Source organism: Epinephelus lanceolatus, chromosome 13, assembly GCF_041903045.1.
Source record: "Epinephelus lanceolatus isolate andai-2023 chromosome 13, ASM4190304v1, whole genome shotgun sequence".
NCBI classification, from domain to species: domain Eukaryota; kingdom Metazoa; phylum Chordata; class Actinopteri; order Perciformes; family Serranidae; genus Epinephelus; species Epinephelus lanceolatus.
In genome coordinates this window covers 2,471,575-2,489,614 of record NC_135746.1, presented here as the reverse complement: position 1 = coordinate 2,489,614, position 18,040 = coordinate 2,471,575, and the positions used below count along the sequence as shown (strand labels likewise).

Genomic DNA, 18,040 nt, shown 5'->3' with positions numbered 1-18,040 from the left:
CCAGTAACCTGCAGTGTGTTTCATTTATGCAGCATCCTCAGTCATATTTCACTCTGTAACTCCCCTTTTAATCTTTCATTTAAGGTGTAATCACTCGCTTCTTAGATTCCCTTTCAAATTTATGTTGCAGTTCTTTCATTCTCTCTAAATCTCTCTTTCTCTTCTTCATTTCCCCCAACCTTAGATTTTTTTGTTTGCTACTCTTTTCATGTTTTCTGCCCCATGAATAAAACACGAGCCCCGTGCTCCCAGGGCTTCCTGAAGCTCGGTAAGCACTGGACAGCCAACAAAGTTTTCATGGTTCCTCCCTGTTGGACCTCCTGCGTCTGAATGTGCTGACATGGTTGTTCCACACCAGTGCGCACTTTGGTCCGCGTATAGCTCCAGGGAATGCACACCATCGCAGTTCTCGAGTCAGTTGAGTGGATGTGTTAGTATTTCACGTTATGGACAAATTCTCATGAAAAACTGAAGACGAGCAGGTGCTGAGGTTGCTGTCTACTTAGGATGCTGTTGCTGCATACACTGCTGCTTTTCTGGGGCGGGATGGTCTCTGACATGAGTTCAAGTCCCTGTGGGGGCATCTGCACTGCTAAAGTGTCCTTAAAGGGACAGTTCACCCCAAAATTACCTCACCTGTAATGCTATTTATCAGTCAAGATTGTTTCAGTGTGAGTTGCTGAGTCTATCAACAGAAGAGATATTTGCCTTCTTTCCAATATCGTCATGAGACCCAAGTTTTTGTTTGGTATGCATTTTTATTTTGTCCTAGCTATTTGGGATCAGTAGGACCTGAGAAGTGAAAATAAAAAACGATAATAAGTCCAAATGTCTTCAAACGAGTACTTTCTAATCAACAGTGTCTTATCTTGTTGCTAAAATTGGTCAAATGTGTTGCCATATCAAACTACAAACATTATTAATCATAGATAATCAAGTTTCAACCATAACATCTGATCAGGTTTTGTCCACTTTTGTGTCGGGATCAGCTGCAGACTGAGCAGAGATGGCTGCCATCTTGTTTTTACATGGATTAGTGTATTGTGCTCTTACTACCACTAGATGGCACAAAAAAGTGTCCACAAATGACGACAAGAAGTCTGAGTTAAGTAGAATGAAGTTTAAGGTCAAGTAAACCCAAAATGTGGTGTCATCATACGAGGACACAGGGTCTCAGGAGGTTTAAATGGAACTAGATGTCACTCAGCTTGTGGTGCTCAAAGCACCAAAAAAAATACATTTGAAAAACTCAACATCAATGTCTCTTTCCAGAAATCATGACCTGGTTACTCAAGATAATCCGCAGACCTTGTTGTGAACAGTTTCATGTAGGAACTATTTTCTTTCTACTGAACTACACCTGCCAACTACAAAACTCCCCACTCGTACTGCAACACAGTCTCACAGAAACACGCAAATATGTGATTTCTCAACAATGCATTATGTGATGGTGGGCACAAAGTGTGTTAAGTTACGTGATGGCAACACAAATGTGTTAACGGTGGCAGTTTCGTTGTGAAACTTTTGCAGCTTGGTTGGTTTAGAGAACAAAACAATACTTGGTTAAGTTTAGTCTGGTTTTGGTTAAAATAACAATGCACAGGATGTAAGTGACATATACCATATATGATACTGTAAAACTTCAATTAATAGCCCAGGCTACTATTTGTTTAATTTACTGAAATCAACAGGCCTATATTTGGGACAGGCCTTTAATCCCTTTCACACAAAACTGTGGCTCAGCAAAGAAAAGGAAATGCAGTCAAATTACTTATTAAACCAGTATGAATATTACTTGTTCAAAAATTAGGCTTCAGATAACATTTCAGCTATGAACCGTTCATATAGTGTAGCTCCGACAGACGCCTCAGAGAGAGTTACAGCACTTGAGGATTACGGCACCTGGCACACCGACACACCACTTTATCCTGCTAAAACAATTCTCACAACTTGGATTAATATTTATGAAAAACCTTTAATGTACTGATGATGTGTTGCTGTGTGAGCTGTGACCTCCTGGGTAGGCTTGACGAATAATCAAAACCAGTTCTGTGGACATCTAGTACCTTCTTCTTCATTTGCACTGGCTCCTCTTCATCAGTTCCAGCTGGATGTCAAAGACAACTTTTACATAACGCACCCTTGTGAGTTTTTGGAATGTCAGAAAGCATATTTTTCAAACCGGAGGTTTGCCACTTAAGTTGAAGGGGCTACAAATAGCATTTTAACATCAATAAATCACCACTGCATTAATACTGAAGTGCAGCTGTGATTACCATAATCACGTGAGGCAGCCTGCGAGAGCACAGGCTACTTCTACTTGCTCCTGCGCCACAGTTCAGATGTGATGGTGGAATTCTGCAGCTCCAGGAAATATTCTCTGAATGTTACTCTTCCAAAAAAGATTTAAAGATTTCAGAGCTGGCAGACGACACAGCCCCAGACAAAAAAACGACCATTTTGTTTTCTCCTCAGCAAGCAAAGAGCATCGGGTATCGCAAACAGATCAATGCTAATGAACTCACAGTTTCTGACATGGAACCAGACACAATGGCTGTCATCCATATCGCCATAATAAGTATTCTTCCAAGTGCTTCCCTGTTTCCTGTAGCGCTCCTGCTCTGCACAAAGGCTACACAAGCTGACAGCGGATTACTTTTCATGTCATTACTTAGGGACGCTCTGAGAAATCTTTTTGCTGTTGTCATGCTTCCAAAATACGTCGCTGCCGTGTTGTGGCTGCCGAGAGGGGCTCTTTTTCTTTCGGCAAATGGGAATTTAAGTGTGAATAAGCTATTTCAGTGAGAGCAGAGCAATGTAGGACACCTCAGAATCAGCGGAGAGTCATAGAAATAATCTGCGTGTCTCTCTCTCTCTGTGTGCACATTTGTTTGTGGGCGTTTGTGTTTTTGTGCATGGACGGCCTTGAGTAAATATACGTGTGTACGAGTGGGCGGAGGTGTTCAGGAGAGAGCGTAACAAAAGAGGCAGAGAGAAGAGGGGAAAGGAAAGAGAGAGATCATACTTATATGCGATTCTCTGGTTGAGCGCGTTTGGGCATGTTGGTAGACAGCAGCGGCCGGGAGGTATAAAGAGCTGGGAGGTACGGCTGAAAGCGAATGAGGCAGAGCAAACGCTGTGGCGAGGAAAATACTCCAGCATGACAGAGATGGCACAGGCGCAGGCCCTGTGTGCTGCAGTGCTGCTGTGTCAGAGAGCCCAGAGGTGTCTGACAACGGGCTAACAGATTAGTGAACAACCTGTAAGCATCCAGGTGCGCGGGGCTAAGAGTGAGACTGGCGTTACTAACATGCCAGCCACGCTGATACATCCGTGGCGCTTCAACCCCATTAGACTCCAGTCAGCACACTCTGTTTCCCTGTGTCAGCCCATTGCCAATCAACCCCAGACCTCTGACCCTGAAGCCGAGAGCGGGTATTATCAGCCAGGCCTCGAGGCCAGCACTGCGAGATGCAGCTGAATACCAATGCATCTTATCTGTCGGCCATGTTTACCAACCCATTTCATCCAGCCTGTGTCTCTCACAGCTTTTTTTTTTTTCCTGTGGTGATCTGCTGCTCACTGCACTCGACAACAACAACTTCATCTTTCTGTAATTTCATTTCGCAAGCGGTGGCTGGCGTATAATGTGCATAATAAGGTAACGGCAGGTAGTTATTGATGATCACAGATCGGGATAATGCATGAGAGCTCATTGCGGAAAATGCAAATGCATCCCGGAGCACATTTGTCATGTGAACCTTACCCCCTGGCCGCGGCACATGAAAGTCCACTGACAGATTAAGCACCAGAAAGGGATGAAGTGAGTAATGGGCTTATAACCGTGTTGACTGATCCCTTTATGAACTATTATCATCAAAGGAGACTGTGTAAAAAATGTCATAATCCACTTCAAATTAATCTCAATCCTATTCCTGTGTCAGCAGCCGCTGCTGATAGTCGGTCCCCACCGTCTGCACGTCTATCTGTGGAGCTGATAAAACATTAAACCCTTAGCGAGGAGCCTTCTGCACACACGCGGAGTCAGGACTCGCTCTGGACCCTCGTCTCCTCCTCGCGTAGCCTGCACTTTTATCACATGGCTTAGTGTTTTCCACACCTCCGTCAGACGGTTTAAAGTGTTCCTTGATGTGTAAATCCTCCAATGAAAATCTCCACGTGTTTGAATAATTCAATGGGGCGTCTGCTGTCAATAGCAGTCACGTAGACTGTTGCTAGAGTGATTTGTTGTTGGTGAGAGGCAGGCTCTGGATAAGTTGTCCTCATTGCCTATTGATCATTTGATCACCGTCTCCAGGAGCTGATGGCTCGACTGTGTTTGTCTCCTACATTAATTTCTGAAACCATAGATAGATAGATAGATAGATGCTTGTTGATTAATCTGTTGGTTATATTCTTGATTAATCGATTAGTTGTTTGGTCTATAAAATGTCAGGAAATGGTGGAAAATCGTCTATCAGTGTTTCTCAAAGCCCAAGATTACGTATTTTAACATCTTATTTTGTCCACCTCCCAAAGATATCCAGTTCACTGTCACAGGCAGGGGCGTAGCACCAAATTCTGGACCCTACACATAAGCAGCCTCTGTGGGCCCCCCGCCTTCCTCTCTCTCTCTCTCTCTCTCTCTCTCTCTCTCTCAAGCACCTTCTTCATTTTTCTGTTTTGGCATAGTCTGCTTTCTTTTTCTTTTTTTCAAACCCACCCATTTTCCCTTTCTCTTGCGAAGAAGTTGTTCGCTGGTTCTCCAGCAGCATACGCAGTCACTCACACAGCTCTAGCTGCTTTTAGACTGAATGGACTGAACCATTTTGCACCTTTAAGGGGTGAGAGTGGCCTCAGAGAACATCCTCTATTTTTTTATACAAAGTTCTGTCTTTCAACCAATTCATTCATTCTTACTTATCAGATAGATACTAGATGCCGATGATTATTTTCATTGTCAATTAATCTGTTGGTCAATTAATTGATTAGTTATTTCGTCTATAAAATGTTAGGTGAAAAATGTTGATCAGTGTTTCTCAAAGCCCAAAGTGACGTCCTCAGATGTATTCAGATATTCAGTCTACTGTCACAGACAGGGGCGTAGAACCAAATTCTGGACCCTACATTGCCCTTCCTCTCTTGATCCATGTCTCTTGCTCTTATTTATTTTATTTTTTTTTGGCATGGTCAGTTTTCTTTCTCTCCCATTTATGTCCTGTCTTTTTCTTTTATTTTTTACCCTGATTTGATTTCCCTTTGTCTTGCAAGTGTACATTGGTTCTCCAGCAGCATACGCAGTCACTCACACGCTGCTAGCTGCTTTTAGACTAAACAGACTAAACCATTTTGCACGTTTAATGGGTGAGAGGGGCCTCAGAGAGCTTCCACTATTTTTTATACAAAATTCAGTCTTTCAACCAATTCATTCAGCCAGTTTTAATTTATTTAAGGCACTAATTACCAGGGGCAGGAATCACCAGAGAATCTACGATACAATATTATCATGATACTTAAGTCACAATTCAGTATTACTGTGATTTTAAATATGTTGCAATATGCTGAGTATTGCGATAAAATATATTGTGATTTATTGCCCTTTTTCAACTGTAAATTTTGTCCCCACAGGAAACATTTGTCACCATCTGTTTTATCTAATAAGATAAAGTTTTCAGTCTGCTTATCTCACTTGATTGTTTGCCACAACAAAGTGTATGTAATGGACTGAAAAAGCAATGATCATATTATTCTATTAGGCTACTTAAAGTTTAATTTGTATTTGTCTGAATAATATAGCAGCTAAGCCTATTACTTGCAGCTACATGGATGTTTCACCTGGCCTGACCTGGCTGACGCACTTTACACAGTTGACGCCGCGGCTTCATCGGTTGTGTTGAGTTTGGACAATAACCTGCAGCTTCCAGTTGCCAAACAATCACCGTGTTTATTCGTACCACAAACACATGTTGGATGAATGTCCATTTCTTCATCTTTCATCCAAACCGAATACACAGCTTTCAGCACGTTGCACATTGTCCCGCGCCACAGCGGTCGCAAACCTTTTGCCCTGATGGCGACAACATTGTTCCTACCTTTATACGCTAATGCACAAAATATCAATGCAGCACCACCCAGTGTACATACGAAGTAAATACAATTAATATCTGCTGAGTGGAATGACATATTTAGCTTACAAATAATTTACATGATAAAATCAACACTTGGCAGTGTGTGATGAAACCATATCGCCACGAAGAAATACTGCGATACTATGCTGTATCGACCCGTACCTATTACTCACTACGAAACCAAACTTTTCACTCCAGACTTTTCATAAGCTCCACCTCCCATTGGGGCCATGGATGATCAGTCCCCCACCCCACTATGACGCCCCTGGTCAAAGAAAATACGCTTAAAAAACTCAACATCAATGTCTCTTTCCAGAAATCATGACCTGGTTACTCAAGATAATCCACAGACCTTGTTGTGAGTAGTTTCATGTAGGAACTATTTTCCTTCTACTGAACTATACGTGCCAACTATATAACACACTGATCCTGCACCACAGTCTCACAGAAACACACATGACTTCTTTAAAAGGCATTACATGGTGGTGGGCACGAAATGTGTTAAATTACACGACGGCAACATGAAAAAATAGTCCAATGCAAAGTCTTTGTTGTGAAGCCTTCGCAGCTTGGTTCGGTTTGGGGAAAGAAAAACACTTGGTTAGGGTTAGAGAACAAAACAATGCTTGGTTAAGTTTAGTAAAATATCGTGGTTTTGGTTAAAATAACAATGTACAGGACGGAAGTGACATAAATGTACGAACTTTGCGTAGTTCGTAAAGTCTAAAGTCACATAACTGCATTGACTTTTGGTTTCACAGAGGACACAAACAGCGGTCTAAAGGAGTAAAGAAACCAGAAAATATCCACAGAAGAGAATGAGACGATTTTGACTTCTTTTCCTCAGCCGGATTAATCAATATCAAATTAGTGGCGATTCATTTAATCGTTGAGGACTGATTGATTAATCGTTGCAGCTCTGCAGATGGACGGATAGATAGAGCTCCACAGCTTATTCCACTGACAGCAACAAACAAAACACTTGAGATCAGACAACACGGTGAAACAAATGTGTCGTGGAGTGAGGCTGAAAAGCTTTTCTGATTTTTTCAAGAAAATCCACCTGAAGCTGAGTGGAAAACCAGCTCCTCTCTGGCTGAGGGTTTCCAATCTATTAGGACCGCATTTCAAACAGCGATCAGACCTGACATCACTTGTGCCGTCCCAATTGTTGCAGGCACCTGGGGTAGATCAGAGGGAGACGGTGTGGATTATTAGCAGTGTGTGTGTTTGTGTTTATAAGACAGAGAGGGCATCAGCTCCCTGCTGCATGCCTCTTTATTTCCCACAAGCTGCTTCACCCTGGCTGCAACATTTATCCCTGTTATCGCCTTAAAAAGCAACTTACAGCATTGCATTTTAAAAACTGATGTAGACACTGAACCACTCCTTCTCAGCTCCTGCTTGTTTTTTTCTTGCCTGTCTTAAACATATTCTTGGATGCACTCTGTGTCCCCGGCCAAGTGTCCCTCTGACCAATCCCCACACAGAAAAAGGGCACTTTGACGGCACAGAGCCCACAGAGTGACTTGATGACTTCATGCCAGAAGCATATCTCCCATCACAACACACAAAGACAAGAGGATTGGATTTATGCTCCAGCAGTCGCAGGTGGGAACTGTGTGAGTTCTTTATCAACAACATCCTCCATCACAGCACACACACACACACACACACACACACACACACACACACACACACACAGACTGCGATGCGACACTTCACTTCTTTCTATTAAAGGTGTGCGTAAATGTATAAACACATTTTTGGCAATCATTAGATAATTATAATTACGCGTTTTGCAGCTTTAAAACGCAGCACAAGGCGCGCTGTTAAAATCAAACTCAGATATCAGCCCTTAATTGATGATTTCATCCTCTTACCTTTGAGTTCTGGACAATCCAAATATTGTTTGGAGGATGCAAACGCTCGCTTGTTTCCGCCCGTACATTCTGGCTGGGATGCTGACGGTGTCGCCCGGGGAAAAACACATTTCTCAGACTTTCTCATTGGAAGAAACAGCCAATCATTTCGGGCTGAACAGGTCTCCGCTCGGCAAAGAGAGGAGAAAAACCCGCCGCGCCGTCACAGTCTCGTAATCTCTCTCCTCTATAAATACGAAGGTCTCCCTCCACAACAAAGCGTTTACCTTGAGAGCACACTGAGATGTTGTCGCCTTCTGAAAGTTAAAACAGCTTCTGTGTGTGTGAGGAAGGGAGGAAGAGAGATGAGTCCTCCTGGCGCGGGGAGGTTCAGTTCAGAGAGGCAGGCGCGGCTGGAGAGAGGAGGAGAGTCCGATGCGCTTTGCGATGCGCGCACAGACGGAAAACAGCGTCCACCCTCTCTGCATGCATGCGCTCACTTTCACTGAGTACTTCCACTGTGTGAAGGTGCTTAATGTCCTCTTAGGGCGGATGTTTTTTTTTTTCTGCAAAGCGTCACCAGGACGCAACACCTTAGACAATTATAATGATAGATAATGTCAGACACAGTAGTTTGGAAGCAGGTGGGAAGCCTGTGAGCTAAGTGTTGTCCAAGTAGTGCAGTCAGTCTGTGCTTTGACTCAGGGACAATTCCAATAGTAATCATTCCAAGTTTTTTGTCATCTCTCGGGACTTCCAAATGACAGATTGAGAGTATGCTGTTATATACTCAGTGGATCAGGGTTCAAAATGTGGAGCCAATATGCATCTGAACATGATATTTTCATATAATTTATATTCTGAACATTTGTTTTTTGGGATGTTTTTTATATATAACCATCAGATGTGACTTGTTTTGAATATATATGTGCAATTAGGGGGTATCTGCAACCCAAATGATCTCTTTTTTTTAAATCCAGACACTCATTTTTTGGACAGGTCACCAGACTATCACAGGACTGACACATAGAGACACATACACATTCACACATACATTCACACCTACGGACAATTTAGAGTCACCAGTTAACCTGCATGTCTTTGGACTGTGGGAGGAAGCTGGAGCACCTGGAGGAAACCCACGCTGACACAGGGAGAACATGCAAACTCCACACAGAAGGGCTTGAACCAGGAACCCTCGTGCTGTGAGGCAACAGCGCTAACCACTGCACCACTGCACCACTGTGCCGCTTAAAATCCTGGCAAATTCGGTAAAATTAGGTTATAAAGCAGATTATCATTCAGTTTACTGCACATATAAATTTGTTAGTCTATGAAAAACATGATGCATATCAGCACTCAGACTGACATCTTGAATGAGACCAAACTTGAAACATGCCTTGGCTTTTTACCTCCGCCAAGGAGGTTATGTTTACACCAGTGTTGGTCTGTTTGTTTGTCTGTTTGTTTGTTTGTCTGCAAAATAACTCAAACAGTTATGAACGGATTTTGACATTTTCAGGAAAGGTGGATAATGGGACAAGGAACAGATGATAAAATTTTGGTGGTGATCGGTTGAAGCAAAGTGGATAAAATAGTAAATAAAGTCTATGGTCTGACAGCCTCAGCAGCAATTAAGACGGTGAAAATAGCGCCATCTGGTGGCGGGAAAGCACGTCTTGTTCTACTTGCTAAATGTTGTAATTCTAAAGTTGAAATTGATGTTCTGTGTTGGAAAAAAGAAAGTGAAAAATACAAAGAAACATATTATATTCTGTGTTGGTACAAAATAAAAACGAAAAATAAATATACCACAGTGTCTCCATGGTGACGGCATATATAACCTAATAATGATAGTGATGCAAATAACCTGATTGTGATGCAGGCTGCAAAAGCTGATGCAGAGGGGGAGGGAATATCACCTACTTGGCAGAGGTCTGCACTCTCTGAGTACTTTTCTAGTTCATTCTTTGGTTTAACTGTTGGTGCCATTGAAGGTTTATCTCTGTGACTAAGCTGCCATTTGGGTTATTATGTTGAAATATCATCTAGATAAAGTGTTAATAATGCTAAACTAGAATCTGCCACCTTGGGTTGTACCAGCTGGTGAATATTCTGACCTGGGCCCATGGACTGGACCAATAAGACATGATCAGTATGACAGTTTCCTTTGTGTTTCCTGTCCCATCTGAGATGTACAAGATGTCTTTTTCTGGTACATCACCACGAGGCACAGCATTTCATATTGCCTTTGCATTTTTCTTAAATTTAAATAAATTGTTTTACGTGAATGAAGACAATAAGAGTAAAGATGCTGATATAATAGGTGAATAGAACAGGATAGAGTAGAGCAGAATAGCTGTTAATAGAACCAGTCCGCTCACTCTGTATCTCCGTGTAAACCCAACCCTTCACCTCCCCTGCACTACAGTCCCCTACTTAACTCTCAGACTTACAAAGAATGATGTCGTTATAGACACTAAATATATACAGAATAATTTATACCCAGTTTAGATGTCATGACAGGAGCAGTGTGGCACAAACTCTAAGTGGAAAATTTGCCAAAAACAAATGGTTGTTGGGTCGTAGTGCCCCAAATACAGTTACAACACATCAGAATATCCTCTTAAAAAGTGCTTTACTGAAAAGATTTTCCCCAAAATCTCAGGAAAAGGCACCAAATATGTTGAAGATGTGCACATAGACCCTCTAATATTAACATCATTTTACCCAGACCATGTCACTGTAAAATGTTGTTGCTTTTGACCTTGTAAAAGAACATGTTCCACTAAATCCACACAGGTTTGCTTTTAATATACGATGCAGGAGGATGCAGGAGGGTATTAGGACCAATATAAACTATGAAACATTACTGTTGCAGTTTCTCTCAGGTTGGACCCATTTGTGAGTTAGACTGACTGGACTAAAGTGATAATAAAGTATAAACAAACACCAAATGCGAGCAAGTTTGTGATTGGGTATTTGTGGATTCTCCTTCAGGTCAAACAGCAGCACATTTCTTAAACAGCCACTTCATTTACTGTGAGAGGACCAGTGAGGTCTGTTGTGAGTCCATTAGTTCAAGTGGACAGGACTAATGTCAGAGAGAAAGAACTCCCCGGCCTTTTTTTGGCACACGAATTAGTCACTTTAGCTTTCTTCAGTTTTAAAAATAGACCTGCAGAGCGGAAATGAATAAAGCACCCGAAGAGGTATTTCTCGAATCAGCTTCTCTTTATAAGCCACGAGGTTCCTGCATGATCAGTTTCTGACAAAGTTTTCTTTATTTTACATGACAGATTCTGTTTTTGTGTTTCTGTTCATACTGCTCTGAAGTGGGCGGGGCTAAGATGGATAAAGGTGATGTCATAGATAATGAAATAGATAATAATGCCATTGCTTCAGGGCTCTATTTCCAGTAACAGAAAGATGGTTTACTGAACACATGATTTCAGCTGGATTTTAACTGCAAAGTTGTTGTTTTTTTATTGTTTCTTTATTCAGTCAGTGGTTGTTGGACCCATCCACCACCCGTCTCACCCACCCACCCATGGAATTCTGCCATGTTAACTTTCACTGTTGTCCCGCCGTGTTTCCTCCAGCAGCTGCATATCATGCCGATGTGAAAGGACAGCTTTTTCTGTCAGTGTCTGACACTGGAAGTCGCTGCCAAGCGCCCAATTTTGAGGAATTCAATGAGACTGGGTTCAGAATGAAGTCAAACTTTCAGCATTAATGCCAGGCATGTTGACATTTCAACATTGCAGTTGAACTTTTGAGGATAAATCAGATACGCAGTCAGCTCATAGTGCTGCTTCTATAAGATGCCTTGTGTAAACTGACTTTGTAGTCAGCGTGTCAGCTTTGCTTGGTGTTCGAGACCAACAAACAACAAAACCAGTTGTGATTTAACGAGTCATCGCTGCATTTCCAGCAACTTTTGAGCCACCCATAGGTGGCGCTGGGGGGGGAGCCCATAGCACCCCGTAGCACCCCCAAGAAATGCTCAAACAAAATTTCATTTTTTCAAGTCACTGAATAAAATTGTTTTTATTCAAATGTGTGACATTATCTGGTGGTCAATTTATTAATAGGCAATTAGCGAAAGCACCATAAATAATGTATTATCAGGTGCCTGATAATACATTATTTACGGTAGGTCCTGCTCCAGCAGCACTTGACCCCCCACCAGCTTGAAGTGATTGTGGAAACAGTGTGGCAGGTGCTTTGATGAAAAAATGGAGCGGTTCATGGTCCCTAGGCGACCTCGTGCGATAGAGGATCAATCAGTTCAACCAAACAGCAGGAGGACCAAAGATCTGGATGCAGATAAAATCACTGATGCCTTAACAGACGCATCGTTCTTCTGTAAAGACGTCTAGTGGTGAGTAACAACGTATTAGCCTGCCATAGGCGCAGTACAGGGATTAGTTTTTATTCTACTCTGGCATAGTCGACAGTGTTGTTGTGTTGTGTTAGTGTGAGCTCTTTCAGGGCCAAGGACAGTGTCTGTGATCAGCCACACTGTGTGGTCCCTCTAATTCCACAGTGTGCATGATTTTTTTTTGTTGATTTGGACTCTGCATGTTTATATTGGTCGGCTATATCCACTACTCCTTAGCACCTCCAATTATTAGTCAAGCCCCCCCCCCCCCCCCCCCCCCAGCACCTCCAGTAAAAATCGTCTGCCACCACTGGAGCCACCAAACGTGTTTTCTAGCAACCAGCTGTTGTGTCTTCAGCAGGGATAGTGTGAAAAGCTTTTTTTTTTTTCGTACTGAAACACCACTGTATTTCCTGTCGGGAAAGTGCCACAAAAAGTGGTTGTATTTTATCAAGGCATTGCCGTGTTTCCAGCAGTGTTGTAGCCACCATACCCAGGTGTTTTTACCAACCCCTCACAGCAATTTCCACTGATAACAGGTATTCTCACCTAATCTTCCCAGCAACTCCCAGTGATGTTTGCACCATTGATCCTGGGACCCATCTTTGCTTTCCAACATCTTTTGTGCCACCAAACGTAGGTGTCTTTTCCCAACCAACACCAAGTGTTATCTTTTTTTGCCTAAACATAACCACACATTGCCAACAGCGTAAACATATCTGTAGTTTACAGAAACATTTTGACTGGATTTATTTGACATTTTAAAACAAATATATTAAAGGTCATACAAACCTCGCACCAAACACATATTAATGCCAACACTTGTTCTGGCAAATTGGTTGCTTCTGTAGTCAATCTTAGATTAAAACGATCATCTTCTGCTCTTGTAGGAACACTGCAGAGCTCAATGTGTTGAGAAAGAAAGAAAAACTGCACCTGACTGTTATGGAAGTGTCACCCTGCATCTCATTATGGACAAAAATCACCCCTACCCATCATTATTGGTCAGAGTGGCCCCCTGACCTCACCCTGCACCTTGTCAGACCTCAGCAAGCTTAAAACATGCGAGGATATACATTTTACTCTCACTAACTTTACTAAAGAAATCATATTACTTACACAGAAAGCTAAAAAAGAAACAAAAAGATATCTCTGGCGAACTGGACATCACTGATGATCTCTATTGGAAAACCTATAAGGACTAATCAGAGACTTGTAAATCATTTATTAAATATTTCAGCCTCCCTGCAGGTGGAGCTGATGCCTGATCATTCATCTCTTCCTGCCTCTTCTAACAGATATTAATAACATTATTAATTTGAAAATGTATGTGATAGAGTCGTTATTCAATAATATATGCATCATTGTTTTCTGTATGTGGCCGACTGTCCTCTTTTGTTGAATGTCTTGTTGTTGGTATGGTAAAAAAAAAAAAAGAATAAACACACACACACACACACACACACACACACTGTAGGATGTAAGGGTTGGAAAAAACAGCTCTTCTTTTTTGATCTGACAAACCCAAATGGTGTCAGACTCCATGTTCTGTGTGCACATGCTTTGCTGTTTCTGCGCGCACACGATGTTTTCAGCCGTGTTTTGGAGTTCAAAGAAGGCAAGACATTATGAGACGTGAGAGTGTGAGTGAAGAGAAGAAATTCAACAAATATCTCCGCAGACTCTGGAGTGATAGGGAGCTCTATTAACGCTGTGTGGAAATGAAAACTGAAGAGCAGCGGCAGATTGCGGCTGCTGTGCTGAAGGACTGTGCCCCATCATTTTGGTGTCATTTTCACTGGTGGTTCTTATATTGAGAAATGTGGTTATAAAAAATAACAGCAGCGATCTCATTCAATGCAGACGTTACATTATTGACCATTAACATATATATGTTGGATTATAAATACTTTCTGATTTATGGGCCATAACTCTGAAATAGGTGTGGTTTATGTTGCTGCTGTTAAATGAAGGTCGTTACTTAAAGTTCTCGACAGCCTCTACGGGGTTAATGCGTAGCTCAAGTAGCTCTTTAAGTGGGTGAACTTCAAAGGTAGCCTTGCACCAGGTCTGAAATCCTATATCATTATCTGGGATCTAAATCTTCTTTAACAGTACGTAAGTGGAGTCCTGACCACGATCGTGGCATTTTGATCTTTAGAGAAAATGCTCCCACTTTTGCAGCGAGGGATTCACACGTCCTGCCTTTCATGTGTTATATATTGTGGCATTTGAACGTGCACGCTACGGAGCAAGACGAGGGGGGAGAAAGGTCAACAAATAGCCAGAAAGTGAGAAGATCAAATGTAGTCTTGTAGCTGCTCTGATCATTGCCGAGGTTTGACCAAGGGATGGACAATGGGGGAGTGAAAAGAGGGCAAGCACATGGGGAGGTGGCTCTGACAGGCTGTGTAATAGCCTGAGTGTTCTGAAGCACTGATCGCACCTCCATTTCAACATTTTCTCCCAAACCACCCTCTGGTCTTACCCTGCAGTGTCTGTTATTTATTTCTCACTCTCTCAGAATTTCAGGGTTTTTTTTCCCCATATTGTCATCTAGTATTATTTTTTTCTCTAACTCAGTATCACTGCAATCATATCCACTGCGGGGCCTAACAAATTTGGCATCTCATCCCACGAATCTTTTATATTTACTGTATTTGTTGCAAACAAGAACAAGAGATAATGAGAAATCTGCACAATGAAACAACGTAACTTAGCAAACAAACATTACTAATAAGTAACAAACAGAATTTGCAAATTTCATCTTCTTCTGTTTACTTTGTCTGGTATTACAGCCCAGATGGCTTTTGGCTTTTCATTCCTCTTACGGCCCTGACACAGCCAGCCAACGTTTGGCCATTGGTCAACGTCAGGCTGCCTGTGAGCGTCTGACGCTGTAGTTTTATGTTGTGTGTCCCCAGTGGCGTAAGGAAGTCACAGCGGGCGCCATCAGCTGAAATCAAACAGCCCAGTCACCTGATGGAGCAGCTGATTGATGAAGGGAGTCAGCTGATAGATCACATGATTCCTTTCTATGCAACCAATTGGCAAATCTCATTCAGGGGGCGCCCTGTTTAAACCGCTCTGACCTGCCTACTGTTGCTGCTTCCTCTGCAAGCTGCTTTGCAACCTGCCTCCACCCCAGCTCCTCCTTTTCATGCTGTGTCTGACTTATCAATGTCATTTCTGTTTGTCATTGATGCTGCTCTGTTCTGTTCTCGGGGGTCTTTGCTGCTGCTCTCTCTCCCTGCCTCAGGCTTTCTGTGTAGGCACATGGAAGGGCAGAGAGTTTTGCTCTCTCTGCCTTAGGCTTTCCACATGGGCGCATGGAAGAGGCTTTCTGCCTAGACCTAGGAAAGGCAGAGAGGCCCCAGAATGGACGCCAAATATAATACTGCAAATGGAAATAAAGTTTTCTTTCACGTAAGTGGTCCTGACTGAACTATATCAAAACGTCCGTTTACAAACTCTCACCCAACTCATGCAATATAATCCATGTCCCATTTATCCAGTTGTATGCTCACTACTTCTGGGACAGCCTGTTCTGATGGAGAATTGAACTGAAAGTGAAAGTTAGCTATGTTCTCTACAAAGCCAGACTCGCTGAACTCAGGAGCTGCTGGTCTACCAGTGCCTGACTTATCAATTTCATTTCTGTTTGTCATTGATGCTGCTTTGTTCTGTTCCTGGGGGTCTTTGCTGCTGCTCTCCCTGCCTTAGGCTTTCCATGTATGCACATGGAAGGGCAGGGAGGTTTGCCTCTCTGCCTTTGGCTTTCCATGTAGGTGCATGGAAGAGGCTTTCTCGCCTGAAGAAAAGCAAAGAGGCCCCAGAACAGAGCCATACCGCCAAATATAATACTGCAAATGGAAGGGGTTTTTTTTTTGATAAAAGTGTTCCTGACTGAAATATTATTTATATAGTGACCTTGCTTTTGAAAAAAATACTGTTGCTGCTCTAGAAACAACACGTATTTATATTTAAAATATTCAATAATCCTGTTCTGAATTTATTATTTTTAAATTGATTTATTTTCTCTCATTAGAAATGAAAAATAACATAAACATAAAATCCTAACAATACCCATCCCTAGTCAGGACTAAATGTGTTTCCCCTTCAGCATTAGGTCTTTGGATCATTTCTTCCCCTATGTTTGAATTTTTTTCAAATCAAAAAGAGAAATAAAGACACCACCCCCTCCCCTTCAGGTGGCGCCCTAGGAGGTCTCCTATTTTGCCTGTAGGAAGATTCATCACTGATCATATCTGACAAATAGATCCACCGGCCAGCTGCACTCAGAAACTCATCACAAACCTATCAATCATATATACAGTACCATACAGCTTTTCTTCCCTGCTTCACCCCTTTTATTTTGAACCCAGCCTGTCCACTGCACCGCTGTCATGCCTGAGAATTTAGCCATATCCTCCTCTGCTTGTCGGAAGGGGTCATTCGGCTCGCCAGCGTACCTGCGGGCATGGCTTGCATCACAGATGAGCTGCAAGATCCAATTTGTTTGTGTTGAGATGACTCCAATTCCTTTGCCACAGAACATTAGGGCTGCAAATTAATATCCCTGGGCTCAGCGGCTCACAGGTCTGTTTCCAGACAGGAGACAGGCACGCTGGGATAATGGCAGATGCATGGGGAGAATTCTTTAAGACCGGTGGTACCTCGTCTCTATGAACACCTTGATCTCCCCTCCCACCTTCTTCTTTTTTTTTTTATCGCTTTCCCCTCATGGTTTCATCTGTCACCTTTAGAGACCTCCTCCCAAATGAGTTTAGAAGGTAGCGGCCTCGTCCACAGTGTCGTGCTCGGAGTTACAACATCTAGAGTCACTCTTACCTCTCAGCAGACATTCACAGGGAGGAGCGGCAGGGAATACAAATGAGCAGTGATGTGAAAATAAAGTTTTGAGAAGCCGTAACTTGGTACAGCTGAGCCAGATGATGGTGATGTTTACAGGTGCTGGATGGTAATTACCGGTGTATATATCATCATGCATTATGCAGTGTTTACACTGGATGTATTAATTAATGTGTGTGTGCGGTGTATGTTCCCTCAGTTCTTCATCACAAAACACATTTGTGTTGACACGTAAAGCTTATTAAATCACAGATGTATTATATATGCCATAATTTAGTTAAGTCACAACAGGAGACATGTGCTGCTGGCGATGCTGGTGTGAACTGCCATCTGTTCTTCAACCTAAACATTGATTATGCTTCTCATCAGGTTTCTGGATTGAATATAAACACTGTAATGTGGCTGCCTCTCTGTGGTGTAAATAATATACTCAACCCTCACCTATGGTCATGAGCTCTGGGTAGTGACTGCAAGAATGAGGTCACAGATACAAGCGGCCAAAATGAGTTTCCTTTGTAGGGTGTCTGGGCTCAGCCTTAGAGATAGGAGTCAGACATCCAGAGGGAGCTCAGAGTAGAGCCGCTGCTCTTTCGCATCGAAAGGGGTCAGTTGAGGTGGTTTAGGCATCTGATCAGGATCCTCCTGTTAGAGGTGTTGCAGGCACGTCCCACTGGTAGGAGGCCCCGGGGCAGACCCAGAACACACTGGAGGGATTACATATCTCATCTGGCCTGGGAACTCCTTGGGGTCCTCCAGGAGGAGCTGGAAAGGGACGTCTGGGGTGCTTTGGTTGG

At 42.6% G+C, this 18,040-nt stretch overlaps 1 protein-coding gene and 1 long non-coding RNA gene across 2 annotated transcripts in view; one reads left to right on the top strand and one right to left on the bottom strand.

Moving 5' to 3' along the window:
- The window catches only part of syndig1l (synapse differentiation inducing 1-like), a 79,163-nt gene extending 71,012 nt beyond the window's left edge, over positions 1-8,151 (bottom strand). Inside the window, exon 1 of the mRNA XM_033649379.2 lies at positions 8,012-8,151. The gene's annotated coding sequence lies outside the window, so the exon portion shown is untranslated. The remainder of the gene's footprint in view (positions 1-8,011) is intronic.
- LOC144466466 (uncharacterized) overlaps positions 1-18,040 on the top strand; it is a 160,937-nt gene that overhangs the window by 115,773 nt on the left and 27,124 nt on the right. The window lies entirely within an intron of this gene.